The sequence below is a fragment of the Xiphophorus hellerii genome, chromosome 5 (assembly GCF_003331165.1).
Source record: "Xiphophorus hellerii strain 12219 chromosome 5, Xiphophorus_hellerii-4.1, whole genome shotgun sequence".
Taxonomy (NCBI): domain Eukaryota; kingdom Metazoa; phylum Chordata; class Actinopteri; order Cyprinodontiformes; family Poeciliidae; genus Xiphophorus; species Xiphophorus hellerii.
In genome coordinates, this window is record NC_045676.1 from 4,505,516 (window position 1) to 4,526,479 (window position 20,964).

Genomic DNA, 20,964 nt, shown 5'->3' on the forward strand with positions numbered 1-20,964 from the left:
GGTCTCAGCTGCTGCTTGGTTGCTGCCTGCTCCTTGCAATGAGTTGCAATTGTCAGTTTATCTTATCTCAGGCTTTTCATCATTGCTCAGAGCCTGGTTGGAGGAAGCCACCTGAGAGTCTTAGGAATTTGTTGGCTGCAAGTCATTAGCAAGGATGGCTGAGCTACACTGGGACAAGAGATGTGAGGAGGGTTCTGCTGTGGAAATCCATGTTCTTTTAACCTTCAATGACCCGGCTTGGGTTTCCTGTAGGCATACGTTAAAGAGCAGGATGTGAAGTTATGCAGGTAAGAAAAAGAAGCAGGAACATTTTGCAAGCATTGATCACTTCAGCTTGAGTTTCATCTAATCCATTAATTAATTTATTCCTGAATGGAAAGCGCAAAAAAAAAAAAAAAACCATAAAGTCCTGAGCAGGCAGATTGAGAACAATAGAATACACAGATTTAATAAAGCCAGTAATTAAGTATAAGATCGTACCTAAAAAAGGATCCCAGCATACTCAACAAGAGCAGAAAGAGAAATGTTGTTTTGGATATGATTCCATTATTTCCCCATTTATTTTTAGCCTGGACTTAAAGAAATATCTCATTTGAGGATCTCAAAGTAGAAGTCAAGTAGGCCTCTAAATGATTAAATCAAATATGGCCATTCCTGTCCTGCATTTTTTAGGTGTTTTCTGCTGAAAATTTTAATTTCTGTTGAAAACTTACATGAATTGGCAACTAACAGGCTTCTGTAGCACTAAATGGAATGATGAGGAGGTAATGCAGTCATTTGAATCAGCCATTTGGATTAGACATAACATGTTTTAGATGTGCAGAGAGACATCTAAGACATGCAGTGTAACCCAAGCATGAAGTAATAAATCACTTGCCCAAAATTCACAGCCCGATGGGACCAATGAAGCCACCCAAAACTGTTCCCAAATACCAGAATATCGGTTTTATTTTTATGGATATCTCATTACAGTTTTGTAGTTGTCAAACAGATGCATTATAACTTTTTTTGGAAGAATACTTGACAGGTAGTACTTTTAATTAAATCATCACCTACTATTAATGCCATTACTGTCCACATATTGTCCCTAATGAAATAAAATAATGCTATGTCTACCACATTACAAGGAGAACTCAAGTCTATAAGCATTAAAACAGCAAAGCGTCATAAATCCACAGTTAATACCCAAGAAAAGAACCAACAACCTTTAAAATAGCCATCTTTGTGTTTAAAACCAGACTTCTCCAACAGAAAGGAAAGCTCAGATTTGGGCCTGATATTGGATAGAATATTTGGGTCGAGGCTTTGGTTTTTTTTATTTGCAGCTGCAGAATGTTTACAGGCTGCTGGAACACAGCCTGACTCCAATGATTTGTTTATCAGGTGTAAAGTACAAAGACTGAGGCAATTTCATGCCTCCTTAACAAGACGAGGTGGGATGCTGTCCACAGGACAGAAGGAAGGTTGCAAATTAATTTAGAAAGCGAGAAAATGTCACATCTTAAAATTTATCCAAAACCACTGGGCATTTAGACTATTCAGTGAGCTTCAGATGTATACACAACTCCTCACATTGTTAAAGTTATTTAAAAACATGATGCACCTATTATTTCAGGGTTGGTATGTTTATTTTTTTTATAGATTTTGCAGCAGCTAACTACAACTCTAAATATAATGTAAAATAAATAAGAAATCATGATGTTGCTCAGAGCACAAAGCTAGACTGAGTAGATCTGACAGTGGATGAGACACACTGTCATCAGTTAAAACTTTTTCAATATTGGGACAAATATAGATATTAATATCAGATTGGTGCATCTCTAAAGATAATATAATATAGATTATGACATCATCCAGCATGCAAAAAACAAGGAAATACAAGAAAATCAAACAAGCACTCAGATTACAATACTTTTACAAAACATATATCATAAGACTGAGGGAGCAGGGAACTTATTTTTTGGGGAACTAGCAGAATGGTTGGAATTAATTTTAGCAAACCTGTTGTGGTGCAAAAACTTGGTGGCAATAACTGTATAAAATAATAAAGACTTTTAATTCAATGCCCTGCCACCACCAACTGTAGGCAGACAGTAAAGAGTATTATTTCTATATTCTTCATGGCCTCAAAACCAGATAACCCTGCTCCGTTTGGATCACTGAACATGTCATTTCTATTTTATTTATAAACTGGTCAACAGGAAGCTCAGTGAAATGCTCGGACATGCATGTTTGACCAGTGCATGCCAAGCAGTTGGTGTAATTTGTGTTTTTGTTTTATTACCAGCTCATCTTTGATGCCACACTCTTCTGGTCAAAGAGAGAACCGGTCTCAGTGGCTTCTTTTATGTCGACTTGAAAGAGAACAAGTCCGAGTGGAAGCATTATTAAATATGGATTCTGTTTGGGTCCCACGTTGGCTGCTTCCTTTCTCCCACCGACTCTCCGCCGGTGTCAGTGTCTTCATGTAGGAATCTGTGTAAGGGAATGTTTTTGTAATGTGAGGGCTCAGGAGTGGAGGGGAGCTTACCTTGGAAATGCTGTCTTATTAGCCAACAAACATGTAGGTTACACACACACAGCAATGGTAACCTTGGCCACACAGAATGATTCTTTGGAATGGGTGAGGAGTAAAATGCGAAATTCCAGTGGGTGTCTCTGTGTGTGTTTAACCTTGTGAAAACACAGAGTCGTGAGTTTGATAGAGTTATTACACATCTGTGCTTCTGCCTTTTGTGCGGCTGAATCTATCATCAGAGGGAGAGGGGCCTCAGCTCAGCTTCTGCTGGGACTTTTCATCTCCTTCGTGGCCCAGGTCAGCCAATTGAGGCACGCGCTGTTTGGTTTTCATTACCCAAACACAAACTTTAAGGATGCCTTTCTGTTTTCTTAACAGAACATTGTTTACTCTAGCAATGATTAGAGTGGTAATATTTCTGCAGTGCCTTTGAGAAATGGCATTTTTGAAGCTGAGTAGGAACGTGTTGGCTTTTGTTCCAGCAGTGTGCAGCAGGTTCATTGTGGTTATGAGCGTTAAGAAAATAATTAGCAGAGCCCATGTTGTGTTTATTAAGTACAAGCTGCTCTACCCTGGTCCCTAGAGGACATATGTGTTTGTGATGCACAGGTCTTTGAAAAAGTTTTTAAGCACTACTAATATCTTTCTGCATTACTTCCAAGCAGCCAGACATTTTTGAAATCCTTTAATGCTCTAAAAGAATCATCATAAGAGTAATAATTCTCCTGACTTTTAAATTATGGAACATTTTTTGTCCATTTGTCAGGAGGCTCTGTCAAATGGACGCAGCCTTCTGTATGTTCTCTCCTTGCATTACGTAAGTATTTTTTTCCATCATCAAGAAGTCTGTGGATATGAACCCAAACGCAACAAATGTCAGATTACCACCAGTAATTATGGGGCAATTGTGGCGCTGTAGCGCTCACATATGATAAACAACAAGAAACAAAAGACAATAACAGAAAGAGTGAAATGTCTCCATCAGCATGCAGTGATGTAATGGCTGCACATACCACCTTTATCTACTGTTTTTTATGCCTTTTTATATCACAACTTCCTCCACTTATGCCATGTTTGCTTTATCTAAAAGCTATCTTTGAATTTGGAGGCTAACTCATAACTGCCATCTGGTGGAAATAGTGCCTAACAGTCAACTTAATGAACATATCAAAAGCATAAGGGAAGTGATGCTTAACATTGCAAACAAGTTGATCCATGAATAAGCTGACCATAATTTGCCTTTTTTTCCCCCAATTTTAATCTCACAGTCAACATTCTCTTTATTGTTCTGGGGGGTTCCAAGTCATTCATAGTTCCTGAAGATGTATGTAGTCCCTCCTTCAATTTCTGGGTATGCTTTGAGGTTTTCCGGTAGGTGGATGTGCGCAGGAAGCATAAAGGAGACACACAAATCCCCCCAATTGACTAGCTTCAATATATATGTTTATTCTGAGACTGCCGTCTTTTCAGTTCCTTGTATCTAGGATGCCATTTTTTTTGGTAATGATCCATGTGTCTTGACCTTCTGAAGGGGTTGAAGCATAGATAGACAGGGAAATCGACTAGGAGCCTCTCCACTCTGCACCTTTCTTCCCCTCAACAGCCAGAACAACACCTTCATAACTGCACAGGAAACTTCAATTCATCCCCTAAAACACAGCATCCTGCTATTACTCATGAACTCCTCTGTTTAACCCCAATTTAGAGAGAACTGTACACTCAGGCTCATCGCTAACTCTTATTGCTTATGGATACTTCTCACATAGCTTCAAACAGCTCCACTAAACTTTAAAAGTCATGACTTGAAGACACAAATAGAGGCACATCATCTCTAAATCCTGGTCATGTCGTACCAAATAGATAGTACTAGCAAGATAGCTAGTTAGACAGCTAGCTAGATAGCTGGCTAGAGAGATAGTAAGCTAGCCAGCTACATAGAGCAGAGCTAAGCAATCAATATCCAAAGCAAAGCTTAGAAGGATCTTCAAAAAACTTAGAGAGCAACTGATTAAGATGATGTAAAGAGATTGCATGAAATTAAAGAAAATATGAATAAAAGAGAAATGATGCAAGGTTTTTGCAGTGTTTCAAATAAAGCAAATGCTATTTGTTTCAATTTTCAACTTAACACACACAAAAAAAATCCTATAAAAGGAAATAATTGTTTCACACCCTTCTGTTAGGGTGCTTTACATACAGTTAAGTGACATATTTAATTATCTTATGTAACTATCTCTTCCAAAGTATGTTGCATTTCCATAAAGGGGGGAAATGGAATGCTGGGTATCACTGCTTGAGCTGCTGTGACAACTGTCCAATTATGTCTATCCCACTCTGCCTACTGTTTGCACTAGAACTAATCAATAAAGGATGTGGATGAGTGCACATACATTTTGGTGGAACCAAATGCATGAAACCTCCATCATTCATTGGGAGTGGTGGGGAATCAAATATAGGTGTGGAACAAGTCATCTTCACGAGGAGAAGCACTGATTAGTGATTGTAGCCTCAAGTTTGATTTGGTGGGAGGTGTTCTCTCCTGACGCTGCTAATGGAATGGGTGACAGGTGGGCACGGGAATGAAAAGGCGATCCTCCGTTTCATGAATAAATGTAAACACAGCACAGTGCAATTACTGCAGCTGGTCATCTCTTTTGGGTTAGAGTGAAGGAGGGGGGAACTAAACCTGGGGCTACATCGCCACACGTCCAATCTGATGAAAATGTGCAGGTTACTGGGGCGTTTAATTGTATATACGGTAAAGCTAATACTAAGGACTGTCGTGGTTTGTTGCGGATGAAAGCCTAACCCCACAACTGGAAAATTTGATTCAGTTTAAACATAGCTTTCCATTTATCGATCCGCTGTGGAAGGTGTGATTATCACAGGAACGCAACCTGAGCAGATGGATTCATTTGAACATGTCATGAGAACACATGGGTCTTGTTGCTCTGCAAGGCAACCTATTAAACAGGCATGTTTTACAAAATAAAAATTTGAGAAGGCATTGATTTCATTAACATTCTAGGTTTTAAGTTTGTTTAATCAAGTTTGTTTCCAGTAGTTCTTTGTTTTTTATATGTTCAGCAGATCATTTAGCTTAAATTAAAGATGTATTGCAAAAGATAGGGAAACATTTAAGGTAAAACAATTCAATCAAACTTTTTTTTTGATGTTTGCATTGACAGAAAACTGGTAGATAATTGTAATCTTAGTAAAATGCTGGTCAGGATTTGGCGTCCAAATTCCAATTATGCCATCATAGTGACGATAATGTTACTTAAATTGTACTAAGCTTGATATCTGTTCAACATTTTTGAGTTACAAATTTTAGCAAACATAGGAGGTCAATTCCAACCCCAAGAATTGGTTAACTTGACAGTTGTCTGGTGTTCAGAATACCAATGGTGGTTAGGATGCAAAAAATAATATTCATTGCATTTGAATTTCATCAGGTTTTTTATTGAGCTCTTTTTCTCCCAGAACAAACATACCTTGGTAGAAGTTCTCCAATGAGCCTAATTAGCCAATTAAATGTGAGCTTTGGGCAGCATGCAGGCTATGTCAAGTTACACGCTGCATAATAAAAACAATGTCATTTTTTATAACACATTCTACAAATTCCATCCGTCCATCCATCCATTTTTAACTGTTGATATTAATATGCATTTCATCGCACGGCAACAAAGAAACACACAGGAAAAACAGCCATTCAGACACAATCGGCCATAAAAGACTGGTTAAGCTAATAGCAATGTTTTTGGACTGTGGGAGAAAGACAAAGTACCCAAAAAGAACCCATGGATGGGAGAACATGGAAACTCCATACTGAAAGACAAGCCTCACAAAATTTAAAATAGATTTATTTCCAAAAATGTATTTCTGAAACATTGGCTTCCTATATTTAATTTATGATCATGCAATTAGTCAAAGTGTGAATGTTGAACTTAGCTAACATTAGCTTGTGCAAGCAATTTAACAGGCAAAAGTCTAGTGACACAACACTAAAATTAAAGTAATTCTGCTGCACTTTTTCACCATCTAAAGATTCTATTTTCCTGGTGTGAAAAATATTCATCAAGAGCTGATGATTAGTTAAAATTGTTGATCTTTGAAGAATGACGAGACTACTTCTCTTGTCCAAAAAACTGGGTCATTATTTTTGATCTGATGTTTAGCATCAACTTCAGGTTAAATAATCCAATGTTTTCTATCTGCTGGTTGCAGTTAGATGAAGTATTGACCTTCGTATAATTACAAGTAATATAACTATCGTAAATTAATATTTGTCAATTATTTTAAGTCCAAATAAATCAATTAAACATATATTGTTTATAAAAAAGTCACTCCTTGGGGGCCACCTGCTGGCTTTGGGGTCTTAAATCACAGCTTAGTTCTCTTATGCCTTGGGCCGACTCTGTATCTTAAAATATAATGAAATCACATAGACCAGCTTCAATCGTGAACCAATTTGAAATAATTCTCATGAAATCCTTCATGTGTTTATGCATATATGTTTTATATTAAGACTCATCCACAATGGCAGGCACAGGTCAAAGCACACCACACCTATATCTTTTCTATTACCAAAGTTAATTAATAATTCATGGGTCACAATTGGAGGCAACGGGAGTCAGGGGGAGGAGCAGTGACACCCTAAAATCCTCTCAGCAAAGCAGGCCCAGCCTCAGAAACAGCAAGAAGAAATAAGAGCCTAAAATTATCCAGCACAGAAAAAAAAAAAAACACTGCAAGTTAAAGCATATTCGCCCTCATCACCATTGACACCACTGTGTCTCTTCAGGCTTTTTTTCCACTCAGGCAATAACCTTTTCTATCCTCTCTTTCCTTGCACTAGTCTCTGAGTACCATCCACGCCATCACTTAGGGCATTAATCAAAAAGCAAATGCCTAATGGCTCCTGACAGGCAGCACCTATAATGGGCTGCAGTCCAGGCCTGAATTCTCCTTGAGCATCTGGTAACACTGACAGCCGTGCAGCTGCCTGACCGGCCAGGAGGAGATTGTTAACAGCAGTGTGTACGGTCTTACTCACCATAAAACACTTAGGGCCCCGAGATGTTACCGCATCACGCATGAAGAAAGCTTTTTGATAGTATGCTAATCTCAGCCATTAGAGCGGGATGATTTACAATCACTTAAACAGCACATGAGGCGGCTGTGGAGACACTGGCTGGCTGGGATAATAAAGACGCTGCAGCTTGTTGATCATTAGAGAACTCGCTCTCTCTTCCTCTGTGTGTGAGCATGCACTCTGGATGCAATGGCATTTGGTTTAATCACTAGGTGATTTTAGCATAAAACACAAAACGAGAAAGTCGTACAAGGCTTTGTTGTGGTGCAGAATTTTATGGGGTTTTTTTGTTTTGTTTTTTTTATGTGCCCCGTCTAGTAGTGTAGCAGTCAGAAATGCTACGATCGATCGATCGATCGATCGATAGATAGATAACATAGTGAGCAACTTATGAGAGTGAAAGGTGAAAGTTCACTCGCCCTACATAGTAGAAGCTCGAAGTTTCACATGCAAGAATTACGCTGGTTGCCCAGCTGAGGACAGGCAATTGTTACGTCATCGCACAAGTTCCATTGAAATAAGTGAAGAGATACATTTCTAAATTACTGTTTAACACTAAATGATTTCCTTTACACCTTCCTAAATATAAAGAGAATGAACAGCTGCATAGTCACGAGAAAACCACCAATCATTGATGGTAACCGGGGAAAAAAATTGCTAAAATTCATAAGGATTGGACTCTGCAGTGATGTAAGAAGGTAATGTGATCTAATGAGTCCAGATTTATTCTCTTTCAGACTGAAGGGTGCATCAGGGTGACAAGAGAGGACGATGAAGTGATGGACCTATCATGTCGAGTGTCTACTGTAGCAGTCTGTGGGTGCAACACTCTGACCTGGGCTTGCTGCAGTTGGTCAGGTCAAAGTTCAGCAACATTATGAGCTCAGCAGACTTCCTGAATATTCTGAATGACCAGTATATTCCGCCAATAAATTGTTTCTTCCCTGATCACACAGGGATATTCCTAGATGATATTCTATGACCAAAGTTAAAGGTGGTCCAATAAAATATTAAAGTGTGTGACCTTTTTTTTGAAGCAAGTCTTATTTTAGGCAGAAAGTGTCTATTTGATCTATGAATTAAATGTTTCTTCTATAAAACCTTCAAAAATGTCTGTTTTATCATTCTTACATTAATGTGTTATCAGAATTAGATTTGTGACCATTTTTAGAATGTTTTCAAATTTGCTTTTCTATTGACAATAGTTGGTGTCAAAGTCATATCAAATATGAAGAGCCCACCGTCTCTCCAGGTAGGAGTGTGGTGGTTTGTTTAACCAATGTTTAACAGTCTCAGAGTCTATGTTAACATGGGAGATACATGCAATTCAGCAACCTGCTGCGGGCACATCACACCTGCATTTCTGATTGCTTCTTCAACATGTAAAGCCAAGAAATTTCATGAATATTTCATAGGAAGCAGTATTTCATTGCACACAGATTCAATGGGCAAGGAGATAAACAGCTGAGTATTAATAATGCAGTGCGGTGACACTGACCTTATTTTGTGCCTTTCAACCTGTGCTGATATTTTGATGCGCCATGCCCCGCTACTCTCTGGCACACAGGAGGGTTTTTGCGCTCTTTCTTCAAAGCCTCGAAATAACAAAAAAACTTCCTGTTTGACAGAGGTTACATCACTGCCTCAACCACCAAGACATTAATGAAAATGCTGGGGCTATGTGCTGTTTTTTTTTCTCTTCTTTTTTTTTTTTTTACCGATTCACAGTGGAAAATACACATCTTCATTTTCACAGAAACAATGTGAATGCAAAGTGTCGGTTTGACAACTGGTGCTGACAGCTGAGCAGATGCCTGGAAGGTGAACTGTGAGAGGCTTTGAAGCGGGACTGAAAAAAAAAGGCAGAGCTGCAACCTCTTCTTCTCTGCAGTCAGACAAAAACGATAAGCAGTCAGGAGTGAAAACATTAGTCCAAGTCAGGGCACTCGTTTGAATAAAAAATATTAAACTGAAATAGTCAGAGAACCACTTTTCTGTTTTTCATGCTGGTTTGTAGATGATGCAATTACTATTTTCCAGTTTGCATAATAATTATGTACGCATTTGTCTCAATGTACACAAGATCTCATATTCTACTGCAAATAATATTATATCCAACAGCCTGGACACATTTTGTTAGATATCTTACATTGACAATGAATGAAGAATACAAAATAGTGAGGTATTCCAAAGTTTTTTTAGCTATAACTTCAATTTCAGGGGATCTTTTTACATTTTTGACAAATATTCCCAAAAATAATTGAATTTCACAATGCAATGAATGGCAAATTAATTGTCTGGTCCCCAGATGGTCAGGAACAAATTTTGCATAGGAAATGCATTTTTAAATTATGTTGATGGCTATTTTCTCAATATTTATTAAAATTTCATCAATGTAGCTGTCTGGAAGATATATTCATGTTTTGGAAGAGTCCAGGCAGAGTCCCATCTTAAATTCTGGGTAATCTGCGGAGGGAGCCAGAGATTAGGGTGATGGTAAAGAGGACTTCCTGCCTCAAAGACATAGGGCTCATTACAAAATATAAATCTCAAATTACAAGCTGCTGCTCTCTGGCAATTATAATTAGAGTCTGATTACTATAACGTCAATATCTGAAAGGAGTATCTCAGAAATAAGTACGAAAATAACCATAGTATTATGTGTTATCATCTGGATAATAACACAAAGTAGAAGAAGGACTTAAAAATAAGAAACAAACCTTTTTAATTGAAAATGAAATAAAATCTGAATCCATTAGGACCATGAATAATTTAGGGATAAACTGTATGCTTTAAAACTGAATGATTTCCATATAGATATTGGAAAAAGAAACCAACAAAGTTTCTGAGATCTTAGGGGTGCACTTTTTTTTTTTTTTACACAAACTTTTCCATGTTGTCTTCATCTTATTTCAACAAATAATGACTGTGACATCTTTTTGGGTTTGTTGTCATAGACTCGAGGTTAGATTTAAATAATTTTAGAATCAGGTGAAGAACAGATTAATTATTTATTAAATCCTCAGGATGGACAGAGGGTGTTTCTGTTGAATTATTAGAGATTTTGCACCAGTTTGTGACTCATCCTAAAGAAGAGACTGCCTCAGAGACAACATCTCTGTGTTTGGGTTTCTCCTGCCACGTTTAGCCCCCTGGTTCACAAATTTACAAAGGTGACAAACAATGACTAAGTCTCACCTGCCAGGAGCTTTTACTCTGAGTCTTATAACAACCAATAATAACTGTAAATAATAAATGGACCGTTTCTTTCCAGGAGGGGGCCTTGGCTGCTCTGCTAAACTATTTAAGGTGCCTTGTTGATGGGAGTTATTTTTTGCTGAGGGGTTGTGGAAATTCTCTGGCTTCCCAGTAGAGTTTTGGCCTGACAATAAACAACAGTTTAATACTTTATCTAATCCCTGCCAGGAGGTAAGTCCAACTGCAAGCTCTTGCAGATGTTCACATCCAATAATCTATCCATAATTGATGAAACAGGGAGGTCAGATGTAATGGCTGCTGCCATTCCAGCAGCAAATAAATGGTTATTGACAAAACAAGCCAGTGTGGCACTGAGTGGGCTGTGAGATGACAGGCACGGAGAGGCGTGGGGACGGTGCAGAAAGCAGGGCGCCGAGGGTAAATGTTGAAATCTGCGGCTTCTGGGTACGTGAGGGGGGCAACCGCGAGGACGGAGATTGAGGATGATCCTCTGGTGTAAAGTGGGGGACACACCCATGAGGGGTTGTCAGAAGAGCGTAAACAGGAGGGGAAGATGAGAGTGGAAAAAAAGGAGGGGCGGGACGCTGAAGGTGTGTGTGGAGGGGCAAGGGGCACGGCATGGTGAGAGCAACTGCATGCAGTGTGCTGAGTGCAGTGGGCCAGCTGTCCGCTTCCCTTTCATCTCCAGGCTTTATGTCAGATACAATCTACCTGGCTGTCAAGCCTCAGCAACCATCTCACAGCGCAGCCCACCTCCTCCTCCATTCGCTGCACCCACACCCCTACCTCATGGCTTTCCCTCTCTTTCTATCACTCTTCAGTTCTCTCTTTATCTCTCTAGTGGCTGCACAGAGGCATCCACCTCCATGTCCTCTGATTCTTTGGGCTAAATCACAGAACAGTCTGCACCTTGCTTCCATCTCTGTTCTAAAAATCCCTGCCACTTCAATTCGTAAAGGAACACATTTTTCATTTAGAAACTGGAGACTTTGCAAATAGTCGCCAACAATTCAACAAAATGTTTGAAGATTTGTCTGGTAAATGCATTAGCGGTGCTATTTTTTATTCCATAATCCAATAAAATCATGTCAAATAATGTTAACACATAAGTATTTTAGATTCTCTAATCAAAGATTGGAAAATATTTCAAACAATTAGCACAGATTAAAAAGGGTGAAGCAGGTAAAATGTAGATAAGCATGTTAGATAATGGATGGACATTTTGTGGAAATAAAGAATAAAGTCTAATGGTTCAGGGTTTTTTTTTTTTTTTAAACTTCTTAAAGCTGAAGGAGGGAGTTCTGAGAAAACAGTGGACTTAGTCTGAAAATATTAATAAGCACACTTTGCACAGCAGCTCTCACTCCACAACTCTTCTCCCACAGCGGAGCTTCCCAAGGACACGAGAAATCAGCAGTTTTCCCTTAAAGTTAGGTCTTTTCTCTGCCATTAACACAGCGACGGGTCACCGGCAACGTTGAACTTGGACAACGAAATTCACTGAATCAGTAAACCAACCAATTTATCAATCAAGTTTATTTATGCAGCACATATCAGCTAAAAGGCAGCTCAAAGTGCTTTACACCATAAAAATACAAAAATACTAAATCAGAGAACAAGGATGTGAGCAGAGCGTACATGAGCTTGTTTGACAGCGCTAAGACCGTCCTCCTGGCTCTGATTGGTTGTTTCTGAAAGGGAGTAGTGCATTTCTGCCAATGACAGTAGTACCACTGGGAGGAGCCAGAGGAGCTTGATTTTTTTTCCACAGATTATCTGTGATGGTGAGTTTTAACAAAAATGTGCAAAATACATTTTATAAAAATTACCTAATGCAGTTTTACAACTCGGCAGTCAATTTAGTGAAGAAATTAATCATTTTTGCATTTGGAATGTCATGATTTATTTTAAAATATATATTTTCTTACACTTCTGAGCTAGAATGACTTTTATGTTATCAAATTTTTATTTGTATTGGGTAAAATTTTCATCTACAGCATCATTTGATTTATAAAGCCATATCTTTAAGTTGTCATGTTAATACATGACAACTTAAAAAAATTCAGGCAAGGAAAAAAATTCTGTATGTTCCAGCCTAAAAACTACAAACTATTATTTACAGTTACAGCAAGTCTGACTGCTCAGGCTTTTCATGGATAATTTTCTAACATATATTTATGAATTGTAAAAGTGACATGTGATTGTATCAGAATGGGATTCAGATGCACAAAAACAAGTTGTAACAATCCAAAATAAATTTTTATTTATTGTCATGTTATTTTAATATAATTTTCTGATTATTTTTATATAAACTTAGCATGAATGAGACAAATGCACAGATACTGAGCATAATACTAAAAAATCCCAGTATTTCTATTGAAGCTTTTGAAAAGATTTTTCTACAAAGACAGGTAACAACTGATGTGGTGCAGATAAAAATACCATCTCCATGTCACACTGTTAGCTCTGTGAAGTGAGAAAAGTCTTTCTAGCAAAACAGCTTTTATTTAAACCTCATTAACTCTTCCCCAGTTAAGTGGCTCTATGATGTAAAAAAGCACACAAAAAAGTGGAACCGCTTAGAAGAAATTACAGAGAAAGCAAAGGACAACAAGCTTTTCAGCGCTGCAGAAACACGACTGTTTTTAACTCCGACAGAAGGGTAGTGACTTCTGTGCAGACCTCCCTTCCCTGTCGCTTAATTACTGCATGCAGTCATGAATATTTCAGGCATATGCTTTCCCACTTTGTCATTGGAGTTCAGAACTAAGAGAAACAAGTTCATATGCATATTAATGGGGGAGTATAGGGGCTGTGGGCGGAGGGGGACAGGAGGACTAAGGGTTGCCAGTGTGCTTGTGACAGCAGGAGGAAATGGCACTCATTCCCCAGCAGCTGCTCTTTTTAGATCCCCCTCAGAGGGAACTGCCCGAGGAGGGCTTCTGCCACAAAGGGGATAAAGGAGATGAGGGCTCTTGATGGAAAACAGGCAAACAACCACTGGGACCCTTCTCCTACCCCTTCCCCCCATCCCCACCATCTCTAATGTGAGCTCACATTCACACACACAAACCCTTGGCCCACACTTAGCCAACCCCCAGGAGTTGTCAGGACCTCTTTAGCATTTTTCCATGGTGGCTGCTAAACTGTGCATTAGTAGGTGGCTAACGGGATCGCTGTAATGACAGCCTAAGAATGAGCAGATTTTATTTATTTATTTTTTCCCAAACTATGCATCATGACAAATGGGATGCAGTTTTGAGTTAGGGGAATGAGCTCGGGCCCTCAAAGCATCTGAGGCCCCTCTCAGATAAAGATGGGCATACTATTAACGAGACAATATAAATGTAAATCCTGTGTAATAATTCTTAAAAATGGTTGACACAAACCCTCCCTGCATCACGTGCGTCACTGCTCTTACACCATCCAGGGGCAGCGTTAAATATTGTTTAATTGAATTTATGGACCCTTAAAATACCACTCAGCACCCAGAAGAGCATAATGACATGCTTTATTTAACATATCTAAACAAAGTTGATTACAGCATTGTGCAGGTTTAATGGAGCACAAAATGTTCTCTTTCCATTTGATAAAGGGGGCTTTTAGCTCTCATCCTTTGCACATAAAACTCTTATTTATTTATTTGCTTACGGTAATGAGAATGCAACAGAAAAGCTCATTTAATACTGGTAAATGTATAGCTTCTTAAATTAGCATTTCTGAACAAAAAAAGCTAATATTTGGCTGCACATAGGGCAGCCCATGATTAATTTGAACTCTGTCAAGTCTGCATGGAGACGTCATGAGCTTTCAATGGGAGGTTCAGAGGGAGAGCTAATTAGCCTGACCTTTCCTGTCAAGATTTGCATGCCCACTCAACCTCTTACAATTTACCAGGAAGAACAAAAGCGGAGACAATGAAGGTGTGTGTATGGGTGGAGAGCATTCTCCTAATTGATGTCTTTAAAACATATATGATACTCTGTTGGAGTCACACACACCCCATTGGTACAGATCTAGGCAAAATTGTAGATTTCAGCAGTTAGGTGCATTAGAAGGCTAAATTAATGCAACACTTAAAACATTCCTGCAATTTTAAAGGATAGATGTGGACAAAAATTCAGCCACCAGTTTCAGAATCTGGGGATTTATCCACTACAATCATGATAAATGATTATATGGATAAACACAATAACTATTTAGTCATTTACTCAGGATTAAAATGAGAACTGTGTAATGTAACAACGGCAAAGCCTACAGTTTAATGCAGTGATAGGATCATTAACCCTCTTTAAGGGATCTGAAGAGAACCAGCAACAGCCTATGGACAGGATTAGAGCTCAAGTCTCCCGCTCATATCTGCAAACACATCAGAACAACTGCCACTGCTACAATAAACCCTTGTGATCCGTTTCAGATCTTGTTCTACTTAGCCATCAGTCATCATCACAGCCCTTATAATTCCCTTTCTTAGCGCCAGGATTTTGTCGTCTTTCTTTTTTTTTTTTTACTCTCAGATTGAAGGCACAAAGAGAGTGGGACGGAGACGGGTGGCTTTTGTTTTGGTACCTCGGTGTCTTCCCCCACTCTTTTTCCTCTTCTCTTCCCTCTGCAGGGCTCTGGTGTGATTATTACTTTCAGTGGAGGATTTAACCATGGGCCAGTTGGGCCATCGCCTCGGGGAGGCCCCCATTTCAATGCGTGTGTGCTACTTTTTCCCCCAGTTTATTGCCTTGCCTTTTATTCTGCCAGGCAGTCCCACTGACATCAGGGGGCTCTTAGAATAACTTGCCTGAGGCTATCAGATCCCTTAACCTTAAATCCGCCACTGTATACTGGTATAGATTCCAGATCTGAAAATGAGGCACCGCTAATAGATAAAGATGAGTCAGATATTATTTAGGATGAAATTATTAATTTATTATTTACATTTTTATTTAATAATATATTGAACGCTACAAATTGTGGTTGGATCCAGATTGGTTTTGCCAGGCATGGCCATTAGATGCCAGTGCATCATCACATTTTCAGTAACTTAGACACTCAGGTAATTTCAGCATTCAGAATACTATTTTTCCCCACAGCAGCTCAATAAATACTTCTTTCTAATCATCTTTTAGAGACCCAGGGGAAAAAATAATCTGTCTGCTTACAAACTTGCCACAGTGCAAACTGCAATACATGATTTTATGCACAATTTGACTCTCCCTCCTCACAAATATGTGAGTGTATGGAATAAAGAAATGTGTTGCGACTAAATCAATTGTAAACTCAAAGTTAAGTCATGATTAGCTATAACTAAGACTAAAGTAGAGTTTATTTTGCATTGATGTTCCTCACTTTCTTTTTACTGTGTGAATCAATGTGACAAGGCCAGCTCAGATCAATCTTCTATAGAAGATCCCAACCAGTAATCACAGTAGAAATTAGGAGCTGCATCTCTTTATCATTTTTCCCATCACCATTTTTTGTCAGAAAAGTTGCAAAACATTTGATTATATCATTTTCAACATGTTACACTATAGAAGACTAATGATGCCACCACAGTGTCAAAAGAAAGGTCTTCAGGAGCATCTGCTGCACTCCAGTCCAGTTTATTTTTAATGTGAACACCCAGGCACAATAAAGGAGGTTCTAATGTCTTTCCCATTTTGAAGCTCAGCTAGGGGAAATAGCTCTCTATATCACATTATATTTTTCCCTAAGGAAACAGAAGGTCAATATTACTATTTGATAGTTCCCCTGTTGCTCTGATCATCCTAAAAAGTATTTTCAAAAAAGTTTAAAGTACTTGTACTAAAGCAACACCCCAAAAATACATCCAATTGTTTATTTTCCACTTTGAAAAATGTATTGAATCTTTTCAGTTTAGTTGATTGGAACAATTTGCAAAAAACACTGAAGGTCAGTATACTAATATCAAACTTTATCAGCTCAGTAAAAGCAGTAGTTTATGGTCAAAGTACCTGCTTTTGAAAATGAACTCATCACACTTATTACTGTATGTTTAGTCATTATGAATATCATTGTATTTTTGTTTGATTGTTTCTCTGTTTTATGATATTTTTTTGTTTTCTGCTGTATGATGTTTTCTCAACAGTTCGTTGTTTAAAACTGAGAATTTGTTCTCAATCAACTTGTCTGTTTGAATAAAGAAAAAATAAAGAGCTTCAGTTTGTTTAGGCATCTGTAATGTAATGTGGTGGCTAATCAAAAGCGGTGAATTTTAAAGAACAGGTTCATAATCTCAAATGAATAAGAAAATGCAATCACTAATCGGTCAAGGAAAATCAAGACATCAAAACTGTCTACAGGTGTAGGATGATCAGGTCCTAAATGTAAATCAGTCAAATTAATTCAGACACAAATTTGTTCAATCACATGCAATCACCCTGGTATGCATTCAGTTTATGACTGCATGTCAGAGCTTATGTGGTTGGTATATATAGTGCAGAGGCTCGTCTCTCAGTGGTGAGCGATGCTGATCAGCAAATCTCTGAACTCAGCAGGACACTGTAGCACCAAATCCACCGCTGGATCAGCTTCAGTCATTTGCTGAGCCCCCAGGTCTCCTTGCTAAAATAAGTTTAGCATGTGTGAAATTGATGGTTCCCCCCTCCAGGTGGAGGTGTATCAGGAGTCAGAGCTCTAATAAGAAGTAATTGTACTCTCGCTTCACCCTGGCACCCTACAAGGGATGCAGGTCAACAGAACAGTTGGAACCTGGAGACTGTTGAAAACAAACACGATAGCTTGAGGTTATTTTGTAAATTGCCTTCAGTGAAAGACGAATAGACTGCAAGTTTCTTTCAAAGCAGGGGGAGGGTGTAGTTCACAGCAAAAGCCAAGACTTTAAATCTCTGATTGCTTTGGGGTTGAGAAGTTTTGCATAAAGAAGAATGTGCAGTTAGATTCTAATGACAAAAAAAAAAGCTTTAAAAAAAGAGAGCAAACATTGAATCATTGTCGAGATGACGCTGGGTTAAATTCATCAATATTGAAGCCTCAGCTTTGTTGAGGCAGTTTTAAGTCACAACATATCTGCTTTCTGCATCTGAAGTTGGGATTTCATATGCAGTTTATGCACGCAAAAAGGGGCCTCCGCCACATTGAGCTTTTGCCTCAGTCCTTATTGAAAGCTTTCTTAAAAATGACGGATAAAAGCCAAGGCGTCTTTAAGAATTGACACATTCTTTAAAACATACATCTCATGAAAAAGACTTTAAAAGGGCCAGTTGCAAATTTAATATTACTTGGGGGATGCAGCAGTGCAATACCATCAGTGTGTGCAGGCTGCGGCTGTTCACAAAGTAACCGCCTCGGTCTGAGAGAATACTATGCTCACATCACATCTGAAAAAGCCAAACACACTGGCAGACAGAAGCGAGGCGGGCAAGGCAGGGTTGATGAAGAGTGAGGAGGCAAGGCAGGCTAAATTGAGCTGGAGAGATATCCCCGTATTTCACCTTTTTGCATCATTTGCTTTTGTACAATATGTCCATTCTAACAAAAGCCTTTTTATGGCATGAGAGTGAGAGTTTGATGAGCTCATCTAAGTAAATAACCACAAAAAGGCAAGAATGAGAAAAAAAAGTTTCATCATATTTCTTCAACACCCACCACAAGTTGGAAAAAAAAAAAAAAAAACAAAGACAGAGAGAAACCTGGACAAAGAATTCTCAGTGTTCAGAACAAAACAAGTTAAAGGCTTCTAAAACATGAGAAACTTCAGTGTAATTCTCTGCTCTCCTATTCTGATGCACTTTTTTTTTACTTCTTAATTATTGAATGAGAAGGGCCTAAACTAAAGTCAAACAACTTTCCTGTGTAACTCAGGCCATCTACATCATGGTTGTGATTTAATTCATCTAAATAAACACATACTAAACAGTGATCACTAAGTGAAAAAAATGGAGGTTGTCCAACAGCAACATTCCCGCCATGTGGTTCTCGGTGGTTTTTGAATGGGGAAAAAGCCCAAAAGTAGTGGATTTTGCCAGACAGCAAAGGAAGAAAGAAAGACTTGTTCTTGGGGAAATTCTGCATCCCCACACATTTTTAAAAACTTAGACTTGAGCTCCTTGAAAAGTTTACACATATACTGGAGGCATTCTGCAGGCATTCCAGAGAGCTAAGGGTATGGCAACAAACATAAAATATAAACAACTGCTGAACTGCTGGGAGTATGCCATTTGAAACTATTCTTAATGCTGTAGAAACACAGTGACGTTAAACAGTCCAGAAAACACAACTATCTTACCAATGACTGCCGCTTGTTAAACTGCTGTGATTTTTCTGTGGCAAACCTACAAACTCGAAGGAATAGTTCAAGATTTAAGAACTTGCTTGAAGTTTTCATTTATTTAGTTCCAGATTAGTTTCTCCCTGCAGGCTAAAGCTAATGGCTACTTTGAGAGGAACCAAGATCAAAATGGATTCCTCACAAAAACAAAAAAACTCAACCTTCAGAAGAGCGCCATAGCTATTTCTACAAAATGTGTTTTATGAACTTTAAACTATCCTGTCTTAACTGCCATGTTTATGTTGGATGGGTAAGGTAAATTAGAATGAAAGTGATGATATTCTGAAAGGAGGACGTTACTTTTGCTGTGAGTTCACTCTTTCCATTTTTTCCTTATGCTTAATCTTATGTGGATCAAAGTTCAATACCTTATGCAGCAAAATATATAAATGCCCACAAGTGCTTCCATAACTATATAAAGGCAAGGTAATAACAGCGAATAATGCAAATTGGAGAGTAGTAGAAGAAAAAAGTGAGGAAAAAGTGGTCGGTTTGTCCTCCAGTAGACTAAGCCAATAGCAGCTTAACTACAGAAATAGGAGAGGATAACCTAAGTCAGTCTAACTAAGCACTATAAAAAAAAAACGTTTTAAGCCCAGTCTTAAAAACTTGTTTTGTGACCTCTTTTCACTTTAAGTCCAAATAAGCTGCTGCTGGCCACGCCCACTAACCCAACATTTACACTTGCACTGTAAAGTAGCTCCAAATAGATGCACAATTATGCAAATGTACATATTTGAAAAGCAGAAGTGGAGCGTCCTGCACAACTAACAAGAATGCAGCAAGTGGTTTCTGGAAGGGAAGTTGACAACAAAACACTTGTCCTTTCCAGCAGCCATTGTACAGCACATTCAGCTGTAAAACCAGCTGACCAAACTTGCTGGAGCTCTGATTGCGTTGCTAGGTGACGGGCTGGGCTTAGCTGGGGTTACTAGGTAATGGTGCCTCAACAATCAGGAGGTTTTGGAAACTGTTCATTTTCCAGACACCATAAAACATGAACTTATTTCCAACAAACAGCTGGGTGGGTTTTTTTAAGCATTTGGGTTGTTTTAGATCCAGTTGAGACCCAAATGGAAGTATACAAAGGTACAAAATGTGAGTTCTACATAATATGTCCCCTTTAAGCATATCTCTGCAATTTTGTGTTCAGTCACAACTGGCAGGACAAACTGTTTCAAAGACATGTTAGGTACAGATAAATTAAAGTACAACTACAAATGGACAAGAACTTCAGCAGCTGCTTTGCTACTGAAGACAAAGTCCATGGCTTCAGGATGGGCCTCAGGCATATCCCAGCAGGAAAAGTTTTGGAGTAGACACAATTAGACAACTTATTTCAGCTGCAGAAAAAAAATGTCAGCTCAGAGAGGCACTGTACCTGAAAAGTTGAGTGGAGCAGAACTTCGTCTCATTAAAACCTCCGGCTATCATTAAGGTCTTCGCCTGAAAACTCTTTATGTCGGTCAGTTCTTCTCATATCTCCACTGTGGGGCTGCTTTCTGATGAAAGTTAACATAAACATGAATAAATAAATTTCCCATCTCATCCCGCTGCTGAAAGAATTCCCCCACACTCCCATCTTCCAGCCATGTTTTATTCAAACAAAGGACATCATAAATGAATGATAAATAAAGAGCTACTCCATGTGAATTGTTTTAAAATGTTAAGCCATAACTACAACCTAATAATGAAGCTGATCCGCAGAGACCAAGGTCAAAAGTAAAAATCATTTTGGTAATCCGATGTACAACTGTTCCCTCACACAGTGGCATAATTAACTTGAATATATTAATTCTTTAGTACACTGCTTATTGAATTATACATTCT

General features: G+C 38.6%; 1 long non-coding RNA gene across 1 annotated transcript; it reads left to right on the forward strand.

Annotated features, from left to right (window-relative positions):
* The first annotated feature begins 3,773 nt into the window (after window positions 1–3,773).
* Window positions 3,774–20,200, forward strand: LOC116720703 (uncharacterized). The gene is made up of 3 exons (XR_004339444.1): window positions 3,774–3,785; window positions 13,307–13,314; window positions 19,832–20,200. It is a non-coding gene; the product is annotated as an uncharacterized LOC116720703 (long non-coding RNA).
* Window positions 20,201–20,964: the final 764 nt, after the last annotated feature.